We start from the raw sequence: 23,742 nt of genomic DNA on the forward strand, positions 1-23,742 counted from the left end.
GAGAAGTCAATTAATACTGGACATGCTTTATGGGAGTTATTGTTATCTAAGCCTTTCATTTTGGCCAAGAGGGGCAGGAAGAGGAGCTCTCCCTCTCCTGTGGAGGAATCTACCTGCAATCCAAGGATATGAAGGGTTTGTTCATTTAGCCTCCAGAAAGTTCCTAAAAATCTCATGCGAATTCCAGACACTGGTCTTCCACGTACTACTGGATTCAGGGACATCCTCTTAGACAGGGTGTGCCGGTCATCTGGTGATCGGGCAGATTCTTATTACATTTGCTCCATCCTCTAATGTTTCAACGCATTCGGATGGCCACACTGGTGACCCCTGCTGGTCAGATTGGAAATGCAATAGTGGAAATGCCACACAAACTTAGGTCAAACATGCATAAACCAAACTTTTACAAACCAATGCAAATGCTATCTTGAAAGTAAAACCTTTCAAATAGAATTAGCTTACCACCCTCAGGTGAGTCTTGAACGGCAGGGTTGGCTTTATCAGCAGTTTCCACGGCAGAGCACGAGCTCACCCAAGGTGTTTGTCCGTGGTAAAGAAGAAGCATTCCTGTGGAGGAATCTACCTGCAATCCAAGGAGATGAAGGGTTTGTTCATTTAGCCTCCAGAAAGTTCCTAAAAATCTCATGCGAATTCCAGACACTGGTCTTCCACGTACTACTGGATTCAGGGACATCCTCTTAGACAGGGTTTGCCAGTCATCTGGTGATGGGGCAGATTCTTATTACATTTGCTCCATCCTCTAATGTTTCAACGCATTCGGATGGCCACACTGGTGAACCCTGCTGGTCAGATTGGAAATGCAATAGTGGAAATGCCACACAAACTTAGGTCAAACATGCATAAACCAACCTTTTACAAACCAATGCAAATGCTATCTTGAAAGTAAAACCTTTCAAATAGAATTAGCTTACCACCCTCAGGTGAGACTTGAACGGCAGGGTTGGCTTTATCAGCAGTTTCCACGGCAGAGCATGAGCTCATACAAGGTGTTTGTCCGTGGTAAAGAAGAAGCCTCCCCGTCGGGGAATCGAACCCCGGTCTTCCGCGTGACAGGCAGAGATACTGTCCGCTATACTAACGAGGACCGGTCGTCACAGCAGTGTCCCTGAGCGGTACGGCATTGTATGCTCAGCCGTTGAGAAGTCAATTAATACTGGACATGCTTTATGGGAGTTATTGTTATTTAAGCCTTTCATTTTGGCCAAGAGGGGCAGGAAGAGGAGCTCTCCCTCTCCTGTGGAGGAATCCACCTGCAATCCAAGGATATGAAGGGTTTGTTCATTTAGCCTCCAGAAAGTTCCTAAAAATCTCATGCGAATTCTAGACACTGGTCTTCCACGTACTACTGGATTCAGGGACATCCTCTTAGACAGGGTTTGCCAGTCATCTGGTGATGGGGCAGATTCTTATTACATTTGCTCCATCCTCTAATGTTTCAACGCATTCGGATGGCCACACTGGTGAACCCTGCTGGTCAGATTGGAAATGCAATAGTGGAAATGCCACACAAACTTAGGTCAAACATGCATAAACCAAACTTTTACAAACCAATGCAAATGCTATCTTGAAAGTAAAACCTTTCAAATAGAATTAGCTTACCACCCTCAGGTGAGTCTTGAACGGCAGGGTTGGCTTTATCAGCAGTTTCCACGGCAGAGCACGAGCTCATACAAGGTGTTTGTCCGTGGTAAAGAAGAAGCCTCCCCATCGGGGAATCGAACCCCGGTCTTCCGCGTGACAGGCGGAGATACTGTCCACTATACTAACGAGGACCGGTCGTCAAAGCAGTGTCCCTGAGCGGTACGGCTTTGTGTGCCTCTCCCTCTCCTGTGGAGGAATCCACCTGCAATCCAAGGAGATGAAGGGTTTTTTCATTTAGCCTCCAGAAAGTTCCATTAAAATATCAAGCGAATTCTAGACACTGGTCTTCCACGTACTACTGGATTCAGGGACATCCTCTTAGACAGGGTTTGCCGGTCATCTGGTGATGGGGCAGATTCTTATTACATTTGCTCCATCCTCTAATGTTTCAACGCATTCGGATGGCCACACTGGTGAACCCTGCTGGTCAGATTGGAAATGCAATAGTGGAAATGCCACACAAACTTAGGTCAAACATGCATAAACCAACCTATTACAAACCAATGCAAATGCTATCTTGAAAGTAAAACCTTTCAAATAGAATTAGCTTACCACCCTCAGGTGAGTCTTGAACGGCAGGGTTGGCTTTATCAGCAGTTTCCACGGCAGAGCACGAGCTCATACAAGGTGTTTGTCCGTGGTAAAGAAGAAGCCTCCCCGTCGGGGAATCGAACCCCGGTCTTCCGCGTGACAGGCGGAGATACTGTCCACTATACTAACGAGGACCGGTCGTCACAGCAGTGTCCCTGAGCGGTACGGCATTGTATGCTCAGCCGTTGAGAAGTCAATTAATACTGGACATGCTTTATGGGAGTTATTGTTATTTAAGCCTTTCATTTTGGCCAAGGGGGGCAGGAAGAGGAGCTTTCCCTCTCCTGTGGAGGAATCCACCTGCAATCCAAGGAGATAAAGGGTTTGTTCATTTAGCCTCCAGAAAGTTCCTAAAAACCTCATGCGAATTCTAGACACTGGTCTTCCACATACTACTGGATTCAGGGACATCCTCTTAGACAGGGTTTACTAACTATACTAACGAGGACCGGTCGTCAAAGCAGTGTCCCTGAGCGGTACGGCATTGTATGCCTCTCCCTCTCCTGTGGAGGAATCCACCTGCAATCCAAGGAGATGAAGGGTTTGTTCATTTAGCCTCCAGAAAGTTCCATTAAAATATCAAGCGAATTCTAGACACTGGTCTTCCACGTACTACTGGATTCAGGGACATCCTCTTAGACAGGGTTTGCCGGTCATCTGGTGATGGGGAAGATTCTTATTACATTTGCTCCATCCTCTAATGGAAATGGCTATATTATTGTTTTTAACAAAAAAAGACAAAAAGCTGGGTGGGAGGAGCCTGCACCAGACATTACCCTTGCTGAGCATGGTGGCATGTGTGTGATAGCACATTGTCCCAACGTCTCATGGTTACAGCTCGAGTTTCTCTTCATTCACGCATAAATCTTTCGCCTTTTACTAAAGATTTCCGTGGAGGGGAACGTTTGCGAGTTATTGGTATTTTTGGATGCTCTGCTCACAGTAGAGCTAAATGCCTTTGTTCAAAAACAGAAGACTTTTTGTTTGGAGCTGGGTTTTGGTCAAACCATTGCCACTTTCCCAGTTCACAACTTCAAATCTTGGGTCAGCAGAATGATTGTAAGGTTTACGAAACACAAAAGGGTAGTGTTGGGAGAAACAAAGATTTCAACTGATTGCTTTGCAAATTGATTAACTGTTTCAACGCATTCGGAAGGCCACACTGGTGACCCCTGCTGGTCAGATTAGAAATGCAACACTGGAAATGCCACACAAACTCAGGTCAAACATGCATAAACCAACCTTTTACAAACCAATGCAAATGCTATCTTGAAAGTAAAACCTTTCAAATAGAATTAGCTTACCACCCTCAGGTGAGACTTGAACGGCAGGGTTGGCTTTATCAGCAGTTTCCACGGCAGAGCATGAGCTCATACAAGGTGTTTGTCCGTGGTAAAGAAGAAGCCTCCCCGTCTGGGAATCGAACCCCGGTCTTCCGCGTGACAGGCGGAGATACTGTCCACTATACTAACGAGGACCGGTCGTCACAACAGTGTCCCTGAGCGGTACGGCATTGTATGCTCAGCCGTTGAGAAGTCAATTAATACTGGACATGCTTTATGGGAGTTATTGTTATCTAAGCCTTTCATTTTGGCCAAGAGGGGCAGGAAGAGGAGCTCTCCCTCTCCTGTGGAGGAATCCACCTGCAATCCAAGGATATGAAGGGTTTGTTCATTTAGCCTCCAGAAAGTTCCTAAAAACCTCATGCGAATTCTAGACACTGGTCTTCCACATACTACTGGATTCAGGGACATCCTCTTAGACAGGGTTTACTAACTATACTAACGAGGACCGGTCGTCAAAGCAGTGTCCCTGAGCGGTACGGCATTGTATGCCTCTCCCTCTCCTGTGGAGGAATCCACCTGCAATCCAAGGAGATGAAGGGTTTGTTCATTTAGCCTCCAGAAAGTTCCATTAAAATATCAAGCGAATTCTAGACACTGGTCTTCCACGTACTACTGGATTCAGGGACATCCTCTTAGACAGGGTTTGCCGGTCATCTGGTGATGGGGCAGATTCTTATTACATTTGCTCCATCCTCTAATGGAAATGGCTATATTATTGTTTTTAACAAAAAAAGACAAAAAGCTGGGTGGGAGGAGCCTGCACCAGACATTACCCTTGCTGAGCATGGTGGCATGTGTGTGATAGCACATTGTCCCAACGTCTCATGGTTACTGCTCGAGTTTCTCTTCATTCACGCATAAATCTTTCGCCTTTTACTAAAGATTTCCGTGGAGGGGAACGTTTGCGAGTTATTGGTATTTTTGGATGCTCTGCTCACAGTAGAGCTAAATGCCTTTGTTCAAAAACAGAAGACTTTTTGTTTGGAGCTGGGTTTTGGTCAAACCATTGCCACTTTCCCAGTTCACAACTTCAAATCTTGGGTCAGCAGAATGATTGTAAGGTTTACGAAACACAAAAGGGTAGTGTTGGGAGAAACAAAGCTTTCAACTGATTGCTTTGCAAATTGATTAACTGTTTCAACGCATTCGGAAGGCCACACTGGTGACCCCTGCTGGTCAGATTAGAAATGCAACACTGGAAATGCCACACAAACTCAGGTCAAACATGCATAAACCAACCTTTTACAAACCAATGCAAATGCTATCTTGAAAGTAAAACCTTTCAAATAGAATTAGCTTACCACCCTCAGGTGAGACTTGAACGGCAGGGTTGGCTTTATCAGCAGTTTCCACGGCAGAGCATGAGCTCATACAAGGTGTTTGTCCGTGGTAAAGAAGAAGCCTCCCCGTCTGGGAATCGAACCCCGGTCTTCCGCGTGACAGGCGGAGATACTGTCCACTATACTAACGAGGACCGGTCGTCACAGCAGTGTCCCTGAGCGGTACGGCATTGTATGCTCAGCCGTTGAGAAGTCAATTAATACTGGACATGCTTTATGGGAGTTATTGTTATCTAAGCCTTTCATTTTGGCCAAGAGGGGCAGGAAGAGGAGCTCTCCCTCTCCTGTGGAGGAATCCACCTGCAATCCAAGGATATGAAGGGTTTTGTTCATTTAGCCTCCAGAAAGTTCCTAAAAATCTCATGCGAATTCCAGACACTGGTCTTCCACGTACTACTGGATTCAGGGACATCCTCTTAGACAGGGTGTGCCGGTCATCTGGTGATCGGGCAGATTCTTATTACATTTGCTCCATCCTCTAATGTTTCAACGCATTCGGATGGCCACACTGGTGACCCCTGCTGGTCAGATTGGAAATGCAATAGTGGAAATGCCACACAAACTTAGGTCAAACATGCATAAACCAAACTTTTACAAACCAATGCAAATGCTATCTTGAAAGTAAAACCTTTCAAATAGAATTAGCTTACCACCCTCAGGTGAGTCTTGAACGGCAGGGTTGGCTTTATCAGCAGTTTCCACGGCAGAGCACGAGCTCATACAAGGTGTTTGTCCGTGGTAAAGAAGAAGCCTCCCCATCGGGGAATCGAACCCCGGTCTTCCGCGTGACAGGCGGAGATACTGTCCACTATACTAACGAGGACCGGTCGTCAAAGCAGTGTCCCTGAGCGGTACGGCTTTGTGTGCCTCTCCCTCTCCTGTGGAGGAATCCACCTGCAATCCAAGGAGATGAAGGGTTTTTTCATTTAGCCTCCAGAAAGTTCCATTAAAATATCAAGCGAATTCTAGACACTGGTCTTCCACGTACTACTGGATTCAGGGACATCCTCTTAGACAGGGTTTGCCGGTCATCTGGTGATGGGGCAGATTCTTATTACATTTGCTCCATCCTCTAATGTTTCAACGCATTCGGATGGCCACACTGGTGAACCCTGCTGGTCAGATTGGAAATGCAATAGTGGAAATGCCACACAAACTTAGGTCAAACATGCATAAACCAACCTATTACAAACCAATGCAAATGCTATCTTGAAAGTAAAACCTTTCAAATAGAATTAGCTTACCACCCTCAGGTGAGTCTTGAACGGCAGGGTTGGCTTTATCAGCAGTTTCCACGGCAGAGCACGAGCTCATACAAGGTGTTTGTCCGTGGTAAAGAAGAAGCCTACCCGTCGGGGAATCGAACCCCGGTCTTCCGCGTGACAGGCGGAGATACTGTCCACTATACTAACGAGGACCGGTCGTCACAGCAGTGTCCCTGAGCGGTACGGCATTGTATGCTCAGCCGTTGAGAAGTCAATTAATACTGGACATGCTTTATGGGAGTTATTGTTATTTAAGCCTTTCATTTTGGCCAAGGGGGGCAGGAAGAGGAGCTTTCCCTCTCCTGTGGAGGAATCCACCTGCAATCCAAGGAGATAAAGGGTTTGTTCATTTAGCCTCCAGAAAGTTCCTAAAAACCTCATGCGAATTCTAGACACTGGTCTTCCACATACTACTGGATTCAGGGACATCCTCTTAGACAGGGTTTACTAACTATACTAACGAGGACCGGTCGTCAAAGCAGTGTCCCTGAGCGGTACGGCATTGTATGCCTCTCCCTCTCCTGTGGAGGAATCCACCTGCAATCCAAGGAGATGAAGGGTTTGTTCATTTAGCCTCCAGAAAGTTCCATTAAAATATCAAGCGAATTCTAGACACTGGTCTTCCACGTACTACTGGATTCAGGGACATCCTCTTAGACAGGGTTTGCCGGTCATCTGGTGATGGGGCAGATTCTTATTACATTTGCTCCATCCTCTAATGGAAATGGCTATATTATTGTTTTTAACAAAAAAAGACAAAAAGCTGGGTGGGAGGAGCCTGCACCAGACATTACCCTTGCTGAGCATGGTGGCATGTGTGTGATAGCACATTGTCCCAACGTCTCATGGTTACAGCTCGAGTTTCTCTTCATTCACGCATAAATCTTTCGCCTTTTACTAAAGATTTCCGTGGAGGGGAACGTTTGCGAGTTATTGGTATTTTTGGATGCTCTGCTCACAGTAGAGCTACATGCCTTTGTTCAAAAACAGAAGACTTTTTGTTTGGAGCTGGGTTTTGGTCAAACCATTGCCACTTTCCCAGTTCACAACTTCAAATCTTGGGTCAGCAGAATGATTGTAAGGTTTACGAAACACAAAAGGGTAGTGTTGGGAGAAACAAAGCTTTTCAAAGCTTTCAACTGATTGCTTTGCAAATTGATTAACTGTTTCAACGCATTCGGAAGGCCACACTGGTGACCCCTGCTGGTCAGATTGGAAATGCAACACTGGAAATGCCACACAAACTCAGGTCAAACATGCATAAACCAACCTTTTACAAACCAATGCAAATGCTATCTTGAAAGTAAAACCTTTCAAATAGAATTAGCTTACCACCCTCAGGTGAGACTTGAACGGCAGGGTTGGCTTTATCAGCAGTTTCCACGGCAGAGCATGAGCTCATACAAGGTGTTTGTCCGTGGTAAAGAAGAAGCCTCCCCGTCGGGGAATCGAACCCCGGTCTTCCGCGTGACAGGCGGAGATACTGTCCACTATACTAACGAGGACCGGTCGTCACAGCAGTGTCCCTGAGCGGTACGGGATTGTATGCTCAGCCGTTGAGAAGTCAATTAATACTGGACATGCTTTATGGGAGTTATTGTTATCTAAGCCTTTCATTTTGGCCAAGAGGGGCAGGAAGAGGAGCTCTCCCTCTCCTGTGGAGGAATCTACCTGCAATCCAAGGATATGAAGGGTTTGTTCATTTAGCCTCCAGAAAGTTCCTAAAAATCTCATGCGAATTCCAGACACTGGTCTTCCACGTACTACTGGATTCAGGGACATCCTCTTAGACAGGGTTTGCCAGTCATCTGGTGATGGGGCAGATTCTTATTACATTTGCTCCATCCTCTAATGTTTCAACGCATTCGGATGGCCACACTGGTGAACCCTGCTGGTCAGATTGGAAATGCAATAGTGGAAATGCCACACAAACTTAGGTCAAACATGCATAAACCAACCTTTTACAAACCAATGCAAATGCTATCTTGAAAGTAAAACCTTTCAAATAGAATTAGCTTACCACCCTCAGGTGAGTCTTGAACGGCAGGGTTGGCTTTATCAGCAGTTTCCACGGCAGAGCACGAGCTCATACAAGGTGTTTGTCCGTGGTAAAGAAGAAGCCTCCCCGTCGGGGAATCGAACCCCGGTCTTCCGCGTGACAGGCGGAGATACTGTCCACTATACTAACGAGGACCGGTCGTCACAGCAGTGTCCCTGAGCGGTACGGCATTGTATGCTCAGCCGTTGAGAAGTCAATTAATACTGGACATGCTTTATGGGAGTTATTGTTATTTAAGCCTTTCATTTTGGCCAAGGGGGGCAGGAAGAGGAGCTTTCCCTCTCCTGTGGAGGAATCCACCTGCAATCCAAGGAGATAAAGGGTTTGTTCATTTAGCCTCCAGAAAGTTCCTAAAAACCTCATGCGAATTCTAGACACTGGTCTTCCACATACTACTGGATTCAGGGACATCCTCTTAGACAGGGTTTACTAACTATACTAACGAGGACCGGTCGTCAAAGCAGTGTCCCTGAGCGGTACGGCATTGTATGCCTCTCCCTCTCCTGTGGAGGAATCCACCTGCAATCCAAGGAGATGAAGGGTTTGTTCATTTAGCCTCCAGAAAGTTCCATTAAAATATCAAGCGAATTCTAGACACTGGTCTTCCACGTACTACTGGATTCAGGGACATCCTCTTAGACAGGGTTTGCCGGTCATCTGGTGATGGGGCAGATTCTTATTACATTTGCTCCATCCTCTAATGGAAATGGCTATATTATTGTTTTTAACAAAAAAAGACAAAAAGCTGGGTGGGAGGAGCCTGCACCAGACATTACCCTTGCTGAGCATGGTGGCATGTGTGTGATAGCACATTGTCCCAACGTCTCATGGTTACAGCTCGAGTTTCTCTTCATTCACGCATAAATCTTTCGCCTTTTACTAAAGATTTCCGTGGAGGGGAACGTTTGCGAGTTATTGGTATTTTTGGATGCTCTGCTCACAGTAGAGCTAAATGCCTTTGTTCAAAAACAGAAGACTTTTTGTTTGGAGCTGGGTTTTGGTCAAACCATTGCCACTTTCCCAGTTCACAACTTCAAATCTTGGGTCAGCAGAATGATTGTAAGGTTTACGAAACACAAAAGGGTAGTGTTGGGAGAAACAAAGATTTCAACTGATTGCTTTGCAAATTGATTAACTGTTTCAACGCATTCGGAAGGCCACACTGGTGACCCCTGCTGGTCAGATTAGAAATGCAACACTGGAAATGCCACACAAACTCAGGTCAAACATGCATAAACCAACCTTTTACAAACCAATGCAAATGCTATCTTGAAAGTAAAACCTTTCAAATAGAATTAGCTTACCACCCTCAGGTGAGACTTGAACGGCAGGGTTGGCTTTATCAGCAGTTTCCACGGCAGAGCATGAGCTCATACAAGGTGTTTGTCCGTGGTAAAGAAGAAGCCTCCCCGTCTGGGAATCGAACCCCGGTCTTCCGCGTGACAGGCGGAGATACTGTCCACTATACTAACGAGGACCGGTCGTCACAACAGTGTCCCTGAGCGGTACGGCATTGTATGCTCAGCCGTTGAGAAGTCAATTAATACTGGACATGCTTTATGGGAGTTATTGTTATCTAAGCCTTTCATTTTGGCCAAGAGGGGCAGGAAGAGGAGCTCTCCCTCTCCTGTGGAGGAATCCACCTGCAATCCAAGGATATGAAGGGTTTGTTCATTTAGCCTCCAGAAAGTTCCTAAAAACCTCATGCGAATTCTAGACACTGGTCTTCCACATACTACTGGATTCAGGGACATCCTCTTAGACAGGGTGTGCCGGTCATCTGGTGATCGGGCAGATTCTTATTACATTTGCTCCATCCTCTAATGTTTCAACGCATTCGGATGGCCACACTGGTGACCCCTGCTGGTCAGATTGGAAATGCAATAGTGGAAATGCCACACAAACTTAGGTCAAACATGCATAAACCAAACTTTTACAAACCAATGCAAATGCTATCTTGAAAGTAAAACCTTTCAAATAGAATTAGCTTACCACCCTCAGGTGAGTCTTGAACGGCAGGGTTGGCTTTATCAGCAGTTTCCACGGCAGAGCACGAGCTCATACAAGGTGTTTGTCCGTGGTAAAGAAGAAGCCTCCCCATCGGGGAATCGAACCCCGGTCTTCCGCGTGACAGGCGGAGATACTGTCCACTATACTAACGAGGACCGGTCGTCAAAGCAGTGTCCCTGAGCGGTACGGCTTTGTGTGCCTCTCCCTCTCCTGTGGAGGAATCCACCTGCAATCCAAGGAGATGAAGGGTTTTTTCATTTAGCCTCCAGAAAGTTCCATTAAAATATCAAGCGAATTCTAGACACTGGTCTTCCACGTACTACTGGATTCAGGGACATCCTCTTAGACAGGGTTTGCCGGTCATCTGGTGATGGGGCAGATTCTTATTACATTTGCTCCATCCTCTAATGTTTCAACGCATTCGGATGGCCACACTGGTGAACCCTGCTGGTCAGATTGGAAATGCAATAGTGGAAATGCCACACAAACTTAGGTCAAACATGCATAAACCAACCTTTTACAAACCAATGCAAATGCTATCTTGAAAGTAAAACCTTTCAAATAGAATTAGCTTACCACCCTCAGGTGAGTCTTGAACGGCAGGGTTGGCTTTATCAGCAGTTTCCACGGCAGAGCACGAGCTCATACAAGGTGTTTGTCCGTGGTAAAGAAGAAGCCTCCCCGTCGGGGAATCGAACCCCGGTCTTCCGCGTGACAGGCGGAGATACTGTCCACTATACTAACGAGGACCGGTCGTCACAGCAGTGTCCCTGAGCGGTACGGCATTGTATGCTCAGCCGTTGAGAAGTCAATTAATACTGGACATGCTTTATGGGAGTTATTGTTATTTAAGCCTTTCATTTTGGCCAAGGGGGGCAGGAAGAGGAGCTTTCCCTCTCCTGTGGAGGAATCCACCTGCAATCCAAGGAGATAAAGGGTTTGTTCATTTAGCCTCCAGAAAGTTCCTAAAAACCTCATGCGAATTCTAGACACTGGTCTTCCACATACTACTGGATTCAGGGACATCCTCTTAGACAGGGTTTACTAACTATACTAACGAGGACCGGTCGTCAAAGCAGTGTCCCTGAGCGGTACGGCATTGTATGCCTCTCCCTCTCCTGTGGAGGAATCCACCTGCAATCCAAGGAGATGAAGGGTTTGTTCATTTAGCCTCCAGAAAGTTCCATTAAAATATCAAGCGAATTCTAGACACTGGTCTTCCACGTACTACTGGATTCAGGGACATCCTCTTAGACAGGGTTTGCCGGTCATCTGGTGATGGGGCAGATTCTTATTACATTTGCTCCATCCTCTAATGGAAATGGCTATATTATTGTTTTTAACAAAAAAAGACAAAAAGCTGGGTGGGAGGAGCCTGCACCAGACATTACCCTTGCTGAGCATGGTGGCATGTGTGTGATAGCACATTGTCCCAACGTCTCATGGTTACAGCTCGAGTTTCTCTTCATTCACGCATAAATCTTTCGCCTTTTACTAACGATTTCCGTGGAGGGGAACGTTTGCGAGTTATTGGTATTTTTGGATGCTCTGCTCACAGTAGAGCTAAATGCCTTTGTTCAAAAACAGAAGACTTTTTGTTTGGAGCTGGGTTTTGGTCAAACCATTGCCACTTTCCCAGTTCACAACTTCAAATCTTGGGTCAGCAGAATGATTGTAAGGTTTACGAAACACAAAAGGGTAGTGTTGGGAGAAACAAAGATTTCAACTGATTGCTTTGCAAATTGATTAACTGTTTCAACGCATTCGGAAGGCCACACTGGTGACCCCTGCTGGTCAGATTAGAAATGCAACACTGGAAATGCCACACAAACTCAGGTCAAACATGCATAAACCAACCTTTTACAAACCAATGCAAATGCTATCTTGAAAGTAAAACCTTTCAAATAGAATTAGCTTACCACCCTCAGGTGAGACTTGAACGGCAGGGTTGGCTTTATCAGCAGTTTCCACGGCAGAGCATGAGCTCATACAAGGTGTTTGTCCGTGGTAAAGAAGAAGCCTCCCCGTCTGGGAATCGAACCCCGGTCTTCCGCGTGACAGGCGGAGATACTGTCCACTATACTAACGAGGACCGGTCGTCACAACAGTGTCCCTGAGCGGTACGGCATTGTATGCTCAGCCGTTGAGAAGTCAATTAATACTGGACATGCTTTATGGGAGTTATTGTTATCTAAGCCTTTCATTTTGGCCAAGAGGGGCAGGAAGAGGAGCTCTCCCTCTCCTGTGGAGGAATCCACCTGCAATCCAAGGATATGAAGGGTTTGTTCATTTAGCCTCCAGAAAGTTCCTAAAAACCTCATGCGAATTCTAGACACTGGTCTTCCACATACTACTGGATTCAGGGACATCCTCTTAGACAGGGTGTGCCGGTCATCTGGTGATCGGGCAGATTCTTATTACATTTGCTCCATCCTCTAATGTTTCAACGCATTCGGATGGCCACACTGGTGACCCCTGCTGGTCAGATTGGAAATGCAATAGTGGAAATGCCACACAAACTTAGGTCAAACATGCATAAACCAAACTTTTACAAACCAATGCAAATGCTATCTTGAAAGTAAAACCTTTCAAATAGAATTAGCTTACCACCCTCAGGTGAGTCTTGAACGGCAGGGTTGGCTTTATCAGCAGTTTCCACGGCAGAGCACGAGCTCATACAAGGTGTTTGTCCGTGGTAAAGAAGAAGCCTCCCCATCGGGGAATCGAACCCCGGTCTTCCGCGTGACAGGCGGAGATACTGTCCACTATACTAACGAGGACCGGTCGTCAAAGCAGTGTCCCTGAGCGGTACGGCTTTGTGTGCCTCTCCCTCTCCTGTGGAGGAATCCACCTGCAATCCAAGGAGATGAAGGGTTTTTTCATTTAGCCTCCAGAAAGTTCCATTAAAATATCAAGCGAATTCTAGACACTGGTCTTCCACGTACTACTGGATTCAGGGACATCCTCTTAGACAGGGTTTGCCGGTCATCTGGTGATGGGGCAGATTCTTATTACATTTGCTCCATCCTCTAATGTTTCAACGCATTCGGATGGCCACACTGGTGAACCCTGCTGGTCAGATTGGAAATGCAATAGTGGAAATGCCACACAAACTTAGGTCAAACATGCATAAACCAACCTATTACAAACCAATGCAAATGCTATCTTGAAAGTAAAACCTTTCAAATAGAATTAGCTTACCACCCTCAGGTGAGTCTTGAACGGCAGGGTTGGCTTTATCAGCAGTTTCCACGGCAGAGCACGAGCTCATACAAGGTGTTTGTCCGTGGTAAAGAAGAAGCCTACCCGTCGGGGAATCGAACCCCGGTCTTCCGCGTGACAGGCGGAGATACTGTCCACTATACTAACGAGGACCGGTCGTCACAGCAGTGTCCCTGAGCGGTACGGCATTGTATGCTCAGCCGTTGAGAAGTCAATTAATACTGGACATGCTTTATGGGAGTTATTGTTATTTAAGCCTTTCATTTTGGCCAAGGGGGGCAGGAAGAGGAGCTTTCCCTCTCCTGTGGAGGAATCCACCTGCAATCCAAGGAGATAAAGGGTTTGTTCATTTAGCCTCCAGAAAGTTCCTAAAAACCTCATGCGAATTCTAGACACTGGTCTTCCACATACTACTGGATTCAGGGACATCCTCTTAGACAGGGTTTACTAACTATACTAACGAGGACCGGTCGTCAAAGCAGTGTCCCTGAGCGGTACGGCATTGTATGCCTCTCCCTCTCCTGTGGAGGAATCCACCTGCAATCCAAGGAGATGAAGGGTTTGTTCATTTAGCCTCCAGAAAGTTCCATTAAAATATCAAGCGAATTCTAGACACTGGTCTTCCACGTACTACTGGATTCAGGGACATCCTCTTAGACAGGGTTTGCCGGTCATCTGGTGATGGGGCAGATTCTTATTACATTTGCTCCATCCTCTAATGGAAATGGCTATATTATTGTTTTTAACAAAAAAAGACAAAAAGCTGGGTGGGAGGAGCCTGCACCAGACATTACCCTTGCTGAGCATGGTGGCATGTGTGTGATAGCACATTGTCCCAACGTCTCATGGTTACAGCTCGAGTTTCTCTTCATTCACGCATAAATCTTTCGCCTTTTACTAACGATTTCCGTGGAGGGGAACGTTTGCGAGTTATTGGTATTTTTGGATGCTCTGCTCACAGTAGAGCTAAATGCCTTTGTTCAAAAACAGAAGACTTTTTGTTTGGAGCTGGGTTTTGGTCAAACCATTGCCACTTTCCCAGTTCACAACTTCAAATCTTGGGTCAGCAGAATGATTGTAAGGTTTACGAAACACAAAAGGGTAGTGTTGGGAGAAACAAAGCTTTTCAAAGCTTTCAACTGATTGCTTTGCAAATTGATTAACTGTTTCAACGCATTCGGAAGGCCACACTGGTGACCCCTGCTGGTCAGATTGGAAATGCAACACTGGAAATGCCACACAAACTCAGGTCAAACATGCATAAACCAACCTTTTACAAACCAATGCAAATGCTATCTTGAAAGTAAAACCTTTCAAATAGAATTAGCTTACCACCCTCAGGTGAGACTTGAACGGCAGGGTTGGCTTTATCAGCAGTTTCCACGGCAGAGCATGAGCTCATACAAGGTGTTTGTCCGTGGTAAAGAAGAAGCCTCCCCGTCGGGGAATCGAACCCCGGTCTTCCGCGTGACAGGCGGAGATACTGTCCACTATACTAACGAGGACCGGTCGTCACAGCAGTGTCCCTGAGCGGTACGGGATTGTATGCTCAGCCGTTGAGAAGTCAATTAATACTGGACATGCTTTATGGGAGTTATTGTTATCTAAGCCTTTCATTTTGGCCAAGAGGGGCAGGAAGAGGAGCTCTCCCTCTCCTGTGGAGGAATCTACCTGCAATCCAAGGATATGAAGGGTTTGTTCATTTAGCCTCCAGAAAGTTCCTAAAAATCTCATGCGAATTCCAGACACTGGTCTTCCACGTACTACTGGATTCAGGGACATCCTCTTAGACAGGGTTTGCCAGTCATCTGGTGATGGGGCAGATTCTTATTACATTTGCTCCATCCTCTAATGTTTCAACGCATTCGGATGGCCACACTGGTGAACCCTGCTGGTCAGATTGGAAATGCAATAGTGGAAATGCCACACAAACTTAGGTCAAACATGCATAAACCAACCTTTTACAAACCAATGCAAATGCTATCTTGAAAGTAAAACCTTTCAAATAGAATTAGCTTACCACCCTCAGGTGAGACTTGAACGGCAGGGTTGGCTTTATCAGCAGTTTCCACGGCAGAGCATGAGCTCATACAAGGTGTTTGTCCGTGGTAAAGAAGAAGCCTCCCCGTCGGGGAATCGAACCCCGGTCTTCCGCGTGACAGGCAGAGATACTGTCCGCTATACTAACGAGGTCCGGTCGTCACAGCAGTGTCCCTGAGCGGTACGGCATTGTATGCTCAGCCGTTAAAAAGTCAATTAATACTGGACATGCTTTATGGGAGTTATTGTTATTTAAGCCTTTCATTTTGGCCAAGAGGGGCAGGAAGAGGAGCTCTCCCTCTCCTGTGGAGGAATCCACCTGCAATCCAAGGATATGAAGGGTTTGTTCATTTAGCCTCCAGAAAGTTCCTAAAAATCTCATGCGAATTCTAGACACTGGTCTTCCACGTACTACTGGATTCAGGGACATCCTCTTAGACAGGGTTTGCCAGTCATCTGGTGATGGGGCAGATTCTTATTACATTTGCTCCATCCTCTAATGTTTCAACGCATTCGGATGGCCACACTGGTGAACCCTGCTGGTCAGATTGGAAATGCAATAGTGGAAATGCCACACAAACTTAGGTCAAACATGCATAAACCAAACTTTTACAAACCAATGCAAATGCTATCTTGAAAGTAAAACCTTTCAAATAGAATTAGCTTACCACCCTCAGGTGAGTCTTGAACGGCAGGGTTGGCTTTATCAGCAGTTTCCACGGCAGAGCACGAGCTCATACAAGGTGTTTGTCCGTGGTAAAGAAGAAGCCTCCCCATCGGGGAATCGAACCCCGGTCTTCCGCGTGACAGGCGGAGATACTGTCCACTATACTAACGAGGACCGGTCGTCAAAGCAGTGTCCCTGAGCGGTACGGCTTTGTGTGCCTCTCCCTCTCCTGTGGAGGAATCCACCTGCAATCCAAGGAGATGAAGGGTTTTTTCATTTAGCCTCCAGAAAGTTCCATTAAAATATCAAGCGAATTCTAGACACTGGTCTTCCACGTACTACTGGATTCAGGGACATCCTCTTAGACAGGGTTTGCCGGTCATCTGGTGATGGGGCAGATTCTTATTACATTTGCTCCATCCTCTAATGTTTCAACGCATTCGGATGGCCACACTGGTGAACCCTGCTGGTCAGATTGGAAATGCAATAGTGGAAATGCCACACAAACTTAGGTCAAACATGCATAAACCAACCTATTACAAACCAATGCAAATGCTATCTTGAAAGTAAAACCTTTCAAATAGAATTAGCTTACCACCCTCAGGTGAGTCTTGAACGGCAGGGTTGGCTTTATCAGCAGTTTCCACGGCAGAGCACGAGCTCATACAAGGTGTTTGTCCGTGGTAAAGAAGAAGCCTCCCCGTCGGGGAATCGAACCCCGGTCTTCCGCGTGACAGGCGGAGATACTGTCCACTATACTAACGAGGACCGGTCGTCACAGCAGTGTCCCTGAGCGGTACGGCATTGTATGCTCAGCCGTTGAGAAGTCAATTAATACTGGACATGCTTTATGGGATTTATTGTTATTTAAGCCTTTCATTTTGGCCAAGGGGGGCAGGAAGAGGAGCTTTCCCTCTCCTGTGGAGGAATCCACCTGCAATCCAAGGAGATAAAGGGTTTGTTCATTTAGCCTCCAGAAAGTTCCTAAAAACCTCATGCGAATTCTAGACACTGGTCTTCCACATACTACTGGATTCAGGGACATCCTCTTAGACAGGGTTTACTAACTATACTAACGAGGACCGGTCGTCAAAGCAGTGTCCCTGAGCGGTACGGCATTGTATGCCTCTCCCTCTCCTGTGGAGGAATCCACCTGCAATCCAAGGAGATGAAGGGTTTGTTCATTTAGCCTCCAGAAAGTTCCATTAAAATATCAAGCGAATTCTAGACACTGGTCTTCCACGTACTACTGGATTCAGGGACATCCTCTTAGACAGGGTTTGCCGGTCATCTGGTGATGGGGCAGATTCTTATTACATTTGCTCCATCCTCTAATGGAAATGGCTATATTATTGTTTTTAACAAAAAAAGACAAAAAGCTGGGTGGGAGGAGCCTGCACCAGACATTACCCTTGCTGAGCATGGTGGCATGTGTGTGATAGCACATTGTCCCAACGTCTCATGGTTACAGCTCGAGTTTCTCTTCATTCACGCATAAATCTTTCGCCTTTTACTAAAGATTTCCGTGGAGGGGAACGTTTGCGAGTTATTGGTATTTTTGGATGCTCTGCTCACAGTAGAGCTAAATGCCTTTGTTCAAAAACAGAAGACTTTTTGTTTGGAGCTGGGTTTTGGTCAAACCATTGCCACTTTCCCAGTTCACAACTTCAAATCTTGGGTCAGCAGAATGATTGTAAGGTTTACGAAACACAAAAGGGTAGTGTTGGGAGAAACAAAGCTTTTCAAAGCTTTCAACTGATTGCTTTGCAAATTGATTAACTGTTTCAACGCATTCGGAAGGCCACACTGGTGACCCCTGCTGGTCAGATTGGAAATGCAACACTGGAAATGCCACACAAACTCAGGTCAAACATGCATAAACCAACCTTTTACAAACCAATGCAAATGCTATCTTGAAAGTAAAACCTTTCAAATAGAATTAGCTTACCACCCTCAGGTGAGACTTGAACGGCAGGGTTGGCTTTATCAGCAGTTTTCACGGCAGAGCATGAGCTCATACAAGGTGTTTGTCCGTGGTAAAGAAGAAGCCTCCCCGTCGGGGAATCGAACCCCGGTCTTCCGCGTGACAGGCGGAGATACTGTCCACTATACTAACGAGGACCGGTCGTCACAGCAGTGTCCCTGAGCGGTACGGCATTGTATGCTCAGCCGTTGAGAAGTCAATTAATACTGGACATGCTTTATGGGAGTTATTGTTATCTAAGCCTTTCATTTTGGCCAAGAGGGGCAGGAAGAGGAGCTCTCCCTCTCCTGTGGAGGAATCTACCTGCAATCCAAGGATATGAAGGGTTTGTTCATTTAGCCTCCAGAAAGTTCCTAAAAATCTCATGCGAATTCCAGACACTGGTCTTCCACGTACTACTGGATTCAGGGACATCCTCTTAGACAGGGTGTGCCGGTCATCTGGTGATCGGGCAGATTCTTATTACATTTGCTCCATCCTCTAATGTTTCAACGCATTCGGATGGCCACACTGGTGACCCCTGCTGGTCAGATTGGAAATGCAATAGTGGAAATGCCACACAAACTTAGGTCAAACATGCATAAACCAAACTTTTACAAACCAATGCAAATGCTATCTTGAAAGTAAAACCTTTCAAATAGAATTAGCTTACCACCCTCAGGTGAGTCTTGAACGGCAGGGTTGGCTTTATCAGCAGTTTCCACGGCAGAGCACGAGCTCATACAAGGTGTTTGTCCGTGGTAAAGAAGAAGCATTCCTGTGGAGGAATCTACCTGCAATCCAAGGAGATGAAGGGTTTGTTCATTTAGCCTCCAGAAAGTTCTTAAAAATCTCATGCGAATTCCAGACACTGGTCTTCCACGTACTACTGGATTCAGGGACATCCTCTTAGACAGGGTTTGCAGGTCATCTGGTGATGGGGCAGATTCTTATTACATTTGCTCCATCCTCTAATGTTTCAACGCATTCGGATGGCCACACTGGTGAACCCTGCTGGTCAGATTGGAAATGCAACAGTGGAAATGCCACACAAACTTAGGTCAAACATGCATAAACCAACCTTTTACAAACCAATGCAAATGCTATCTTGAAAGTAAAACCTTTCAAATAGAATTAGCTTACCACCCTCAGGTGAGTCTTGAACGGCAGGGTTGGCTTTATCAGTAGTTTCCACGGCAGAGCATGAGCTCATACAAGGTGTTTGTCCATGGTAAAGAAGAAGCCTTCCTGTGGAGGAATCTACCTGCAATCCAAGGAGATGAAGGGTTTGTTCATTTAGCCTCCAGAAAGTTCCTAAAAATCTCATGCGAATTCCAGACACTGGTCTTCCACGTACTACTGGATTCAGGGACATCCTCTTAGACAGGGTGTGCCGGTCATCTGGTGATCGGGCAGATTCTTATTACATTTGCTCCATCCTCTAATGTTTCAACGCATTCGGATGGCCACATTGGTGAACCCTGCTGGTCAGATTGGAAATGCAACAGTGGAAATGCCACACAAACTTAGGTCAAACATGCATAAACCAACCTTTTACAAACCAATGCAAATGCTATCTTGAAAGTAAAACCTTTCAAATAGAATTAGCTTACCACCCTCAGGTGAGACTTGAACGGCAGGGTTGGCTTTATCAGCAGTTTCCACGGCAGAGCATGAGCTCATACAAGGTGTTTGTCCGTGGTAAAGAAGAAGCCTCCCCGTCGGGGAATCGAACCCCGGTCTTCCGCGTGACAGGCAGAGATACTATCCGCTATACTAACGAGGACCGGTCGTCACAGCAGTGTCCCTGAGCGGTACGGCATTGTATGCTCAGCCGTTGAGAAGTCAATTAATACTGGACATGCTTTATGGGAGTTATTGTTATTTAAGCCTTTCATTTTGGCCAAGAGGGGCAGGAAGAGGAGCTCTCCCTCTCCTGTGGAGGAATCCACCTGCAATCCAAGGATATGAAGGGTTTGTTCATTTAGCCTCCAGAAAGTTCCTAAAAATCTCATGCGAATTCTAGACACTGGTCTTCCACGTACTACTGGATTCAGGGACATCCTCTTAGACAGGGTTTGCCAGTCATCTGGTGATGGGGCAGATTCTTATTACATTTGCTCCATCCTCTAATGTTTCAACGCATTCGGATGGCCACACTGGTGAACCCTGCTGGTCAGATTGGAAATGCAATAGTGGAAATGCCACACAAACTTAGGTCAAACATGCATAAACCAAACTTTTACAAACCAATGCAAATGCTATCTTGAAAGTAAAACCTTTCAAATAGAATTAGCTTACCACCCTCAGGTGAGTCTTGAACGGCAGGGTTGGCTTTATCAGCAGTTTCCACGGCAGAGCACGAGCTCATACAAGGTGTTTGTCCGTGGTAAAGAAGAAGCCTCCCCATCGGGGAATCGAACCCCGGTCTTCCGCGTGACAGGCGGAGATACTGTCCACTATACTAACGAGGACCGGTCGTCAAAGCAGTGTCCCTGAGCGGTACGGCTTTGTGTGCCTCTCCCTCTCCTGTGGAGGAATCCACCTGCAATCCAAGGAGATGAAGGGTTTTTTCATTTAGCCTCCAGAAAGTTCCATTAAAATATCAAGCGAATTCTAGACACTGGTCTTCCACGTACTACTGGATTCAGGGACATCCTCTTAGACAGGGTTTGCCGGTCATCTGGTGATGGGGCAGATTCTTATTACATTTGCTCCATCCTCTAATGTTTCAACGCATTCGGATGGCCACACTGGTGAACCCTGCTGGTCAGATTGGAAATGCAATAGTGGAAATGCCACACAAACTTAGGTCAAACATGCATAAACCAACCTATTACAAACCAATGCAAATGCTATCTTGAAAGTAAAACCTTTCAAATAGAATTAGCTTACCACCCTCAGGTGAGTCTTGAACGGCAGGGTTGGCTTTATCAGCAGTTTCCACGGCAGAGCACGAGCTCATACAAGGTGTTTGTCCGTGGTAAAGAAGAAGCCTCCCCGTCGGGGAATCGAACCCCGGTCTTCCGCGTGACAGGCGGAGATACTGTCCACTATACTAACGAGGACCGGTCGTCACAGCAGTGTCCCTGAGCGGTACGGCATTGTATGCTCAGCCGTTGAGAAGTCAATTAATACTGGACATGCTTTATGGGAGTTATTGTTATTTAAGCCTTTCATTTTGGCCAAGGGGGGCAGGAAGAGGAGCTTTCCCTCTCCTGTGGAGGAATCCACCTGCAATCCAAGGAGATAAAGGGTTTGTTCATTTAGCCTCCAGAAAGTTCCTAAAAACCTCATGCGAATTCTAGACACTGGTCTTCCACATACTACTGGATTCAGGGACATCCTCTTAGACAGGGTTTACTAACTATACTAACGAGGACCGGTCGTCAAAGCAGTGTCCCTGAGCGGTAAGGCATTGTATGCCTCTCCCTCTCCTGTGGAGGAATCCACCTGCAATCCAAGGAGATGAAGGGTTTGTTCATTTAGCCTCCAGAAAGTTCCATTAAAATATCAAGCGAATTCTAGACACTGGTCTTCCACGTACTACTGGATTCAGGGACATCCTCTTAGACAGGGTTTGCCGGTCATCTGGTGATGGGGCAGATTCTTATTACATTTGCTCCATCCTCTAATGGAAATGGCTATATTATTGTTTTTAACAAAAAAAGACAAAAAGCTGGGTGGGAGGAGCCTGCACCAGACATTACCCTTGCTGAGCATGGTGGCATGTGTGTGATAGCACATTGTCCCAACGTCTCATGGTTACAGCTCGAGTTTCTCTTCATTCATGCATAAATCTTTCGCCTTTTACTAAAGATTTCCGTGGAGGGGAACGTTTGCGAGTTATTGGTATTTTTGGATGCTCTGCTCACAGTAGAGCTAAATGCCTTTGTTCAAAAACAGAAGACTTTTTGTTTGGAGCTGGGTTTTGGTCAAACCATTGCCACTTTCCCAGTTCACAACTTCAAATCTTGGGTCAGCAGAATGATTGTAAGGTTTACGAAACACAAAAGGGTAGTGTTGGGAGAAGCAAAGCTTTTCAAAGCTTTCAACTGATTGCTTTGCAAATTGATTAACTGTTTCAACGCATTCGGAAGGCCACACTGGTGACCCCTGCTGGTCAGATTGGAAATGCAACACTGGAAATGCCACACAAACTCAGGTCAAACATGCATAAACCAACCTTTTACAAACCAATGCAAATGCTATCTTGAAAGTAAAACCTTTCAAGTAGAATTAGCTTACCACCCTCAGGTGAGACTTGAACGGCAGGGTTGGCTTTATCAGCAGTTTTCACGGCAGAGCATGAGCTCATACAAGGTGTTTGTCCGTGGTAAAGAAGAAGCCTCCCCGTCGGGGAATCGAACCCCGGTCTTCCGCGTGACAGGCGGAGATACTGTCCACTATACTAACGAGGACCGGTCGTCACAGCAGTGTCCCTGAGCGGTACGGCATTGTATGCTCAGCCGTTGAGAAGTCAATTAATACTGGACATGCTTTATGGGAGTTATTGTTATCTAAGCCTTTCATTTTGGCCAAGAGGGGCAGGAAGAGGAGCTCTCCCTCTCCTGTGGAGGAATCTACCTGCAATCCAAGGATATGAAGGGTTTGTTCATTTAGCCTCCAGAAAGTTCCTAAAAATCTCATGCGAATTCCAGACACTGGTCTTCCACGTACTACTGGATTCAGGGACATCCTCTTAGACAGGGTGTGCCGGTCATCTGGTGATCGGGCAGATTCTTATTACATTTGCTCCATCCTCTAATGTTTCAACGCATTCGGATGGCCACACTGGTGACCCCTGCTGGTCAGATTGGAAATGCAATAGTGGAAATGCCACACAAACTTAGGTCAAACATGCATAAACCAAACTTTTACAAACCAATGCAAATGCTATCTTGAAAGTAAAACCTTTCAAATAGAATTAGCTTACCACCCTCAGGTGAGTCTTGAACGGCAGGGTTGGCTTTATCAGCAGTTTCCACGGCAGAGCACGAGCTCACCCAAGGTGTTTGTCCGTGGTAAAGAAGAAGCATTCCTGTGGAGGAATCTACCTGCAATCCAAGGAGATGAAGGGTTTGTTCATTTAGCCTCCAGAAAGTTCCTAAAAATCTCATGCGAATTCCAGACACTGGTCTTCCACGTACTACTGGATTCAGGGACATCCTCTTAGACAGGGTTTGCCAGTCATCTGGTGATGGGGCAGATTCTTATTACATTTGCTCCATCCTCTAATGTTTCAACGCATTCGGATGGCCACACTGGTGAACCCTGCTGGTCAGATTGGAAATGCAATAGTGGAAATGCCACACAAACTTAGGTCAAACATGCATAAACCAACCTTTTACAAACCAATGCAAATGCTATCTTGAAAGTAAAACCTTTCAAATAGAATTAGCTTACCACCCTCAGGTGAGACTTGAACGGCAGGGTTGGCTTTATCAGCAGTTTCCACGGCAGAGCATGAGCTCATACAAGGTGTTTGTCCGTGGTAAAGAAGAAGCCTCCCCGTCGGGGAATCGAACCCCGGTCTTCCGCGTGACAGGCAGAGATACTGTCCGCTATACTAACGAG

General features: G+C 46.1%; 17 non-coding genes across 17 annotated transcripts; 8 read left to right on the forward strand and 9 right to left on the reverse strand.

Moving 5' to 3' along the window:
• Nucleotides 1-2,315: 2,315 nt before the first annotated feature.
• On the reverse strand, nucleotides 2,316-2,387 carry trnad-guc (transfer RNA aspartic acid (anticodon GUC)). The gene has a single exon. It is a non-coding gene; the product is annotated as a tRNA-Asp (tRNA).
• Nucleotides 2,388-3,087: 700 nt separating this feature from the next.
• LOC148974486 (U5 spliceosomal RNA) lies at nucleotides 3,088-3,203 on the forward strand. The gene has a single exon (XR_016146167.1). It is a non-coding gene; the product is annotated as a U5 spliceosomal RNA (small nuclear RNA).
• A 1,227-nt stretch (nucleotides 3,204-4,430) lies between these two features.
• LOC148974487 (U5 spliceosomal RNA) lies at nucleotides 4,431-4,546 on the forward strand. The gene has a single exon (XR_016146141.1). It is a non-coding gene; the product is annotated as a U5 spliceosomal RNA (small nuclear RNA).
• Nucleotides 4,547-7,056: 2,510 nt separating this feature from the next.
• Nucleotides 7,057-7,172, forward strand: LOC148974488 (U5 spliceosomal RNA). Its single transcript, XR_016146168.1, has one exon. It is a non-coding gene; the product is annotated as a U5 spliceosomal RNA (small nuclear RNA).
• A 465-nt stretch (nucleotides 7,173-7,637) lies between these two features.
• Nucleotides 7,638-7,709, reverse strand: trnad-guc (transfer RNA aspartic acid (anticodon GUC)). Its single transcript has one exon. It is a non-coding gene; the product is annotated as a tRNA-Asp (tRNA).
• A 616-nt stretch (nucleotides 7,710-8,325) lies between these two features.
• On the reverse strand, nucleotides 8,326-8,397 carry trnad-guc (transfer RNA aspartic acid (anticodon GUC)). Its single transcript has one exon. It is a non-coding gene; the product is annotated as a tRNA-Asp (tRNA).
• A 700-nt stretch (nucleotides 8,398-9,097) lies between these two features.
• Nucleotides 9,098-9,213, forward strand: LOC148974491 (U5 spliceosomal RNA). Its single transcript, XR_016146169.1, has one exon. It is a non-coding gene; the product is annotated as a U5 spliceosomal RNA (small nuclear RNA).
• A 1,737-nt stretch (nucleotides 9,214-10,950) lies between these two features.
• Nucleotides 10,951-11,022, reverse strand: trnad-guc (transfer RNA aspartic acid (anticodon GUC)). The gene has a single exon. It is a non-coding gene; the product is annotated as a tRNA-Asp (tRNA).
• A 700-nt stretch (nucleotides 11,023-11,722) lies between these two features.
• On the forward strand, nucleotides 11,723-11,838 carry LOC148974493 (U5 spliceosomal RNA). Its single transcript, XR_016146310.1, has one exon. It is a non-coding gene; the product is annotated as a U5 spliceosomal RNA (small nuclear RNA).
• Nucleotides 11,839-14,347: 2,509 nt separating this feature from the next.
• Nucleotides 14,348-14,463, forward strand: LOC148974494 (U5 spliceosomal RNA). Its single transcript, XR_016146311.1, has one exon. It is a non-coding gene; the product is annotated as a U5 spliceosomal RNA (small nuclear RNA).
• A 465-nt stretch (nucleotides 14,464-14,928) lies between these two features.
• Nucleotides 14,929-15,000, reverse strand: trnad-guc (transfer RNA aspartic acid (anticodon GUC)). The gene has a single exon. It is a non-coding gene; the product is annotated as a tRNA-Asp (tRNA).
• Nucleotides 15,001-16,898: 1,898 nt separating this feature from the next.
• trnad-guc (transfer RNA aspartic acid (anticodon GUC)) lies at nucleotides 16,899-16,970 on the reverse strand. Its single transcript has one exon. It is a non-coding gene; the product is annotated as a tRNA-Asp (tRNA).
• Nucleotides 16,971-17,670: 700 nt separating this feature from the next.
• LOC148974497 (U5 spliceosomal RNA) lies at nucleotides 17,671-17,786 on the forward strand. The gene has a single exon (XR_016146170.1). It is a non-coding gene; the product is annotated as a U5 spliceosomal RNA (small nuclear RNA).
• A 465-nt stretch (nucleotides 17,787-18,251) lies between these two features.
• trnad-guc (transfer RNA aspartic acid (anticodon GUC)) lies at nucleotides 18,252-18,323 on the reverse strand. The gene has a single exon. It is a non-coding gene; the product is annotated as a tRNA-Asp (tRNA).
• A 2,838-nt stretch (nucleotides 18,324-21,161) lies between these two features.
• On the reverse strand, nucleotides 21,162-21,233 carry trnad-guc (transfer RNA aspartic acid (anticodon GUC)). Its single transcript has one exon. It is a non-coding gene; the product is annotated as a tRNA-Asp (tRNA).
• Nucleotides 21,234-21,933: 700 nt separating this feature from the next.
• Nucleotides 21,934-22,049, forward strand: LOC148974500 (U5 spliceosomal RNA). The gene has a single exon (XR_016146252.1). It is a non-coding gene; the product is annotated as a U5 spliceosomal RNA (small nuclear RNA).
• A 465-nt stretch (nucleotides 22,050-22,514) lies between these two features.
• On the reverse strand, nucleotides 22,515-22,586 carry trnad-guc (transfer RNA aspartic acid (anticodon GUC)). Its single transcript has one exon. It is a non-coding gene; the product is annotated as a tRNA-Asp (tRNA).
• Between the last annotated feature and the right edge of the window lie 1,156 nt (nucleotides 22,587-23,742).

Source organism: Pimephales promelas, chromosome 13 (genome assembly GCF_988280905.1).
Source record: "Pimephales promelas chromosome 13, fPimPro1.hap1.1, whole genome shotgun sequence".
NCBI classification, from domain to species: domain Eukaryota; kingdom Metazoa; phylum Chordata; class Actinopteri; order Cypriniformes; family Leuciscidae; genus Pimephales; species Pimephales promelas.